We start from the raw sequence: 7,778 nt of genomic DNA, 5'->3' as shown, positions 1-7,778 counted from the left end.
ATTTTCCCTAGATCTTACAGAAGGAACATATCACTATTGATGTCTTGATTTTAGCCCAGTGAGGCCCGAGCTGGACTTGTGACTTACAGTACTCTGAAATATTAGCTATCATTTTAAGCCACAACGTTTTTTGATAGTTTGTTATGGACAGCAATATAGAACTAATGCACTTGCTTCTTGGCATTTCATAATTCAGTCCAACTTATATTTTTGTAGCTTTATAGAACTCCAACTAATTTATATAAATGACCACAAAAGAAACAGAAGTTTAAAAAATATATGCAAGTTATTATTACTATTTACTACCAATGCAAATAATAGTTTACATATATCTATTATAATCAAAATCAGAAATTTTGTGAAATGATGACTGCAGTAAGTTGATATATAGATATAAAAAAGAGAGAGAACAAGAGAGAAAGAGAGAGAACACTTAGGACTTACTCTCCCAATAGCTTTCAAATATACTATATATCATTGTTAACATAGTCTTTATTTGTCCATTACATCACCTAGTACTTAACTATCATATGATGGGAAGTTTATACTTTTTTTTTTTTTTAAGTTTATACCTTTTGACCAACTTTATCCATTTCTCTCTCCCTCTACTTCCTACTTTCGGTAAACACAACTCTGACTTCTTTCTAGGAGGTTGGGTTTTTTTTGTTTGTTTGTTTGTTTTGTTTTGTTTTGTTTTGCCTTTGATTCTATGTAAAAGATCATATGGTATTTGCTTTTCTCTGTCTTTCTTCACTTAACATGCTGCCCTCAAGGTCTATCTGTGCTGTCAACATGGCAGGGTTTCTTCTTTTTTATGGCTGAATGGTATTCTGTTGTATATAGATATACCACAACTTCCTTATTCTTTCATCCATCGGTGGACACAGGTTATTACCGTGTCTTGGCTCTTATAAATAATGTTGCTCTAAATACTCTTTGACACAGTAATTTTATTCCTTCACATATATATTGCCAAAAGCAGAATTGCTGGTTTATATAGTGGTTCCATTTTTAATTTTCTGAGGGGCACCCATAATCTTTTCCATGGTGGCTACACCAATTTGCAATCCTATCAACAGTGCAAAGGGTTTCCCCCTTCTCTATATCCTCCGCATCTTGTCTTTTACAGAAAAGCCATTCAAGTGGGTGCGAGGAAATATCTCATTGTGTTTTTAATTTGCATTTTTCTAAAGATGAATGATGGTGAACATCTTCTTATGTTCCTGTGAGAATAATTTTACAATACCATGAAGAGGGCACCTGGGTGTCTCAGTCAGTGAAGCATCTGCCTTTGGCTCAGGTCTTGATCACAGAGTCCTGCTTTGGACTCCCTGCTCAGTGGGGACCCTGCTTTTCTTTCTCCTTCTGCCTGCTGCCCCCCCCCCCCGATTGTGCTCTCTGTCAAATAAATAAACAAAAAATCTTTAAAAAAACATAAAATATCATGAAACAATTATAAGGATTTATGTTTTACAGTTCTCAAATTATGCTTAGAATGAAATATTCTTTACCCAAAACCAAACAAACAAAATCAAAACAAGTAAAGAAGGACAATTGGTTGCCGTATTGGTCAGCATGGAAAAATCATGTTTTCAGTATCAAGTTATGAAAAGATCACTCTAGCTTGACTTGTTTAGAATATATTTATGTTAATAGAATATTTAGTTCAGTTAGTTATATCTTTATTTAGGTTCCCAAATTTCAAAATGTATTAATACGATGATTTTTAAGTTTTACCAACAATATTTCATTTGTTTTGGATAAGTACATGATATAGTAATAACTCACATTGGTATGCTTAGGACTGTATTATTTAATTAGCAAACACTAAGTGTTGGCCCTGTAGAGAGTGCTTTACAAACAATAGTTCATTTAGTCCTTATAACATGTCTGAGTAGGGTGTTATTATGAATCCCTTGTTGTAACTGAGGAAATCAAAAAACATGTTATGTAACTTGCCCGAGGTCAACAACACTCAAGTCTGGGGGCCAGGATTGGAATTTAAAAGGTGTGCTCTGGGGAGCCCCGGTGGCTCAGTTAAGTGACTGCCTTCAGCTCAGGTCATGATCCCAGGATCCTGGGATCAAGTCTCTTATTGGCTCCCTGCTCAGCAGGGAGTCTGCTTCTCCTTTTCCTGCTGCTGTTTCCCTCTCGTGCTCTCTGGCTCTCTGTCTCTGTCCCTGTGAAATAAATAAATCTTTAAAACAAAACAGGACAAAATAAAAGGTGTGCTCTTATTAAGTTCAGCTCTCTCTAGGTTAGACATAAACTATGCATCTCAAATGCCTTGTCTCAGTGATTCCTTATAATGTCTTTCTGTAAGTACTATTATTAACCCCATTTGCGAGGGAGGAAATTGAGACTTAAAGAGACTGAGAGACTCCAGGATATTTGAAAATTCATCAAATGAGTCCTCTTGTCTCATGGTGCCCACTTTGATGAAATAACGGGACCTAATTTAACTAGTTATGATAGTTAGTGCATAATAGGGTCATTCAAATAAAAACCCCTAACCAACCTCAATCTTGCCTCATCCTAAAAAGCTTATTTGTGCTAAAATTGCCTGCCACTGTGCTTGGGAGCTTGGGAATAACAGGGGAAGTATCATAAACATCTGAATGCTTAGCTAGAGCGTGCAGAGGACAAGCTAGAAACATCACCCAACACCCCTCCAACATCAAAAAAAGCAAAACTAAATTTTGTTTTGCAAGTTGAATACCCCATGGTTCTAAATGTCAGGAAGCAGAATTTTAATGTCGTGTTGAAATCTGTAAAAAATTGTCCTCTTCTAAAAAATAAATCACAAATATATTAGTGGTTTTAAAAAAAAATGGACCTGTATCGCTCACTTTGATTATGAACTGATAAAACATGGAACTATCAGAAGTCTGGCTCCTTTTAAAATACAGTCTGTTACACTGTGTTCTTTCCCTCCTATAATCTCTTTATGATCAAATGCTGAATATTTCAGCCTGCAATTTCCAATTTAATTCTTGTCCTCATTTGAGCTATTAAATTGGACTCCATTTCAGCAGCCACGGAGCCGACACTTGATCCTCTGTTACCAATGACTGGATTGCCATCTGCTTGGAGATTTTTACCATATGTGTTTAAAGAAAGACAATGTTTTATACAAGCTTGATGTAGGTAATATCTGAAAATCATAAAAGAAGAGCAAAATCAAAGTAAACTATAAAATTGCAAGCAAAAACTGGAATGATAAAACCCATATTTTAAATCTCAAGAGTTAGTGTAGTTTAGAGCACAGTTTCTAGCCTTTTGAAGGAAATTCAGGTACAATTTGAAAATAGTTCCCAAACTAGAAAAAAATAATTCAGTGTATATGACTATCATTAGAAATTAACATCTTGAAATTTATTCTGACCAAGCCCATTGTGATTTGAAAGTTTGTTTGTTTGTTTGTTTGTTTTCCTTTTTGTTGTACTGAGTTCTCTTTAGAAATAATTTGCTTGGGGGATGCCCTGGTGGCTCAGTCAGTTAAGTGTGAGTTTAGCTCAGGTCATAATCTCAGGGTTCTGGGATCAAGCGAAGCATGAAGCTTCCTGTTCAGTGGGGAATCTGCTTATCCCTCTCCATTTACCCCACTCCCTGCTCATGCTCTCTCTCTCTCTCTCGAATAAAATAATAATTGTTATTATTATTTTCTTAGGGGGCTCCTGGTTGGTTCCGTTGGGAAAGTATGCAACTCTTGCTTTTGGGGTTGTGAATTGAGCCCCATGTTGGGTGTAGAGATTACTTAAAAATAAATCTTTAAAAATTAATGATTTCCTTGGGCATGCAGAAATCCACTTGCTTGTACTAAAATCTTTTTATAACATATGTTAAAGAATATTCAACTCAACATTTTTAGCAAATATTATAATCTATTTAAAAATTGTCTTATTTCTATATAAAGCTTTGTTTTCCTTACTCAATATAATTTTCAGTTAACTAATGCATAGACATCCCCTGATATGTTTGGATATGGAAAAAAGTAAAATTAATCCCCAACAATGAATACAGGAGAAAACCCATATAAAATCAACATCATAGGACATAGCAGATTTTTAAAAAAATTCTTTATTTAAATTCAATTTAGTTAACATGTACTGTATTATTAGCGATGTAAAATTTAGTGATTCATTGGTTGCATATAATACCCAGTGCTCATTACATCACGTGTCCTCCTTAATGTCCATCCCCCAGTTACCCCATCCCCCCACCCACTTCCCCTCAAGCAAATATTTATACTTACTATTTAATATCAATATTCATTATTAATTATTATTTAAATATTAATGTTTACACTTAATATTTAAAAAGAATGTCTCAATTAAAATTTATAATCTGTAATTGTGTCTCCTAATATTGTTTTACTAGCATGTCTATTTAGATGATTTGTAAAGCACATTCACTTACATTGTGGAAGCTGATCTTTACAACAGCCACACCAAGTGCTGAGTTCCAATATTCTCTCACTTTTACCAACGTGGAGAATGAAGTTCCGAGCAGTAAGCAAATGCCAAGAGCCACATAGTTGGTGATAATTGGAGCACTTCCTCTTTTTTCCCCTTCTTTTGATATTAAATCTCAGGATCTCTCACCATCTATGTTTAATCTTATGTCAACCAAGTTTGGGAGACATCTCCAACCCTCAACATTCCCTTGAGAATTTTCTCAAATTAGGCAGTATATAGCTGTGTACATCATTTTGGAGGGGGCCTTCATTTTGGAGGGGGCAGTTTCATCCGTTTCCAAAAATGAGGGAGGAGAAGATAAGGATCTATTTATGTATTGCAAGTTACCATAATTAATATGAATTATCAGACAAATCTTGTTCTTTCTCTTCCATGGTATTGGCTTTTCTTCATGTGTCTGATAGTCTGTGGTTCTCTGTTCTTATTCATGTGTATGAAGTGTGTATATATAGTCATGTGTATAAAGCTTATGTGAGATTTTGTTTCAGTTGTAGATGATTGTAGGACTTTCTTCTGAGCGGGAAGTTAGTCTCTGAACTCTGTATATGACTGCATATGAACAGGTGCGTCAATACCACTTGAAGTCAGGCAGACGAGGAGCAGCAAATTCCCCCAAAATACCAGTGTGACTATGACCCAAAAGACTAACCCTCCTCAGAAAGAACGCTTATTACCTGATAGTGTAATTTTCTGTTTTTTACTGGCAGGAAGACAAAAAGTGAAAGTCATTGATGCCAGTTTTTGTTTGTTTTGTTTTGTTTTTTAGAATGGGCAGAAAGAAGGGAAGAGGTAGGGGAGCTGGAAAGAAGGATCTAGCGAGGCATTGATGGAACTTTCATAATTTCCACAATTTCTCTAACATTCCTATTCTTGCTTTATTGATTTGTTCAATGAAGCTTTGAACCCCGTGAAGTTTGATCCTGAAACATGGTACCCACCTTCATTACTACTACTTATTCCTCTTTTGCAAGTTTTGGAGAGTTGGTTCCTCTATTCTATTTTATTCCGTAATAGTGTAATGCATTGAATACTGACCCCTATCCTGCCAAAAAAGGGATATGTTCAGATCTAACCTCCCAGTAATTATGAATGTGACTTTTTTGAATATGAGTTTTTGCAGATGTAATTAATTTTAGGATCTCAACATAAGACTATAACAGATGTACCTTAGTCCCTAAATCTAGTCACTGTTGCCTTTCTTTCTTTCTTTCTTTCTTTCTTTTTTTTTTTCATTAATAAGAGAAAGAGGGATATTTGCAACACAGACACTTGTGAAGAAGGGCATGTGGAGATGGAGGCAGAGACTGGGATTGAGCAGCCACAAATCAAGGATTGCCTTTAGTCACCAGAAACTGGAAGAGGCAGAGAAGGATTCTCCCCTAGAGCCTTTAGAGTAAACATGGTCCTGCCAACACCTTGATTTTGGACATCTGGCCTCTGGAACAGTGAGAGAAAATATTTCAGGGGCTTTAAATCACCAAGTGTGTGGTAATTTGTTATGGCAGCCCTAGGAAATTAACAAAAATAGAATCCCATTAACTTCCTGTCTTTCAGAAGTCCTCCAAAAATCTCTGAGCTGCTCGTATAACCTCTGGCCCCAGCCTTTTCTCTGTACTAGTCTGTATTTATCTCATTTTGTTTCTTTTGACTGGAACAGAAGCTAACTATTCTCAATCTATATTGAAAATTTTAAAGTAGTATTTAATATTAAACTCCAGTCTATCTTCAATCTTGCCCTGGCATCCAGATTCCGGCTAGATTACAAAAAAAGCATTCAACTATAAGAAAGGAAATTTAATTTCAATTTCATGGCACGGAATATGCATGCATTCCCCAGATACAATGGAGTAGAACCAAAAGCATTTAAAATGAAAGCCAATCAAGACTGATGAGTTTGACAGCTTCGTTATCCAGCTTCATAGTTCCCCATGCCATTTCAGCCATCAAGGTGTGTATATGTGTGTATATACTAAGCTCTTAATTTTTCCACCAGTATTGTTTCAAAGATCCCCTTAGAAATATCCAATATTCATTTTAATTTCAGTCAGAATAAGTATAAAATCAGTTCCCCTTATAATTTTAATTTTTAACTTCAAACCTTCAGAGACGTAAGTGTGCTTTACAAAAATCTATCATTTCTTTCCTCCAGCAAAAATCATGCGGTGATCTGTTTCTGCCAGTGAAGAATTAGATATGTAAATGGGAAGAGGGCATTGGAAGGCAGACAACACCTAGGAATAGACTGGGTGGTCACATGGGTTTTTCTTCATTAAGACATTTTAAAGTTTAGTTCTCAGTTTGAAGATAATTTAAATTGAGAGAATTTTTGTACCTTGCTACTGCAATAAGTTCCCTGTAAATGCATGAAGTTTTACAAATGAGAAGCTGTGTGGCACTTCCGCCAAGCAAGGTGCTCAACACTAAGGCAACAGAACACTCCTTAACTATCTCCCTTTGATGTCAGAGCTTGAAAATTGGGCATTAAAAATGAATAACCCTGAAACTCTAAGAAAAATTAGAGCAAGTAAAATATAATTTAATGAATCCCTATGTGATAGGAAATCCCTGTGTGATATCAGTTGATATCAGAAAATATCCCCCATCCCTTAACCCCTAAATATATTAAAGCCAGTTCAATCCTCATGTCTTCTAGTAAAACTTCTTGAATAATTCCAATCCATATTGATCTCTTTCTTTAAAGATCTTATCTGTATCTTTATCAATCATCAACTTGTAATCATAACGATCTTGTAGCAATATCTAAACTCCTTCAACTACACATATCTATCTTCCTACTGAGATTACAAATTCAATCAGGCCAAGAACCATATCTTAATTTCCTTTTGTATCCTTCACTGCAATAAGCACTTTTAAAAACTAAGGGGAGGTAAAAACCTCAAAATAAAATGGATCAGGCACAGTAGATTTTAACTAGCAAGATTCCAATATTGTAGACTTTTATTTCATCTACAATATTAAAAGTCGTAAGAATCATCTACTCTTTATCATCAGCCATGGGGAGAGTCACATGGCTACATTATGTTCTACCTGCCACACTTCTCTTTTGAATGCTGCTCTTGTGAGATTTTGATGCCCTTCCCTTAGAATAACTGTGAAGGTATGTCTGGAAAACAATTGATAGGACCTGTGTCTCTACCATCCTGTCACCCAGGTCATCAATCTTGCTTCCTCCCAGAGTTGGCAACCTATTAGTAACTACCATTTTGGAGCACTAATGTGTTCCAAGTACTAGATAGATAGATAAATAAATAGATAAATATAGATATAGATGTATGTGTG

This window comes from Mustela lutreola, chromosome 13 (genome assembly GCF_030435805.1).
Source record: "Mustela lutreola isolate mMusLut2 chromosome 13, mMusLut2.pri, whole genome shotgun sequence".
Classification (NCBI taxonomy): Eukaryota; Metazoa; Chordata; class Mammalia; order Carnivora; family Mustelidae; genus Mustela; species Mustela lutreola.
This window is presented reverse-complemented; position numbering follows the sequence as displayed.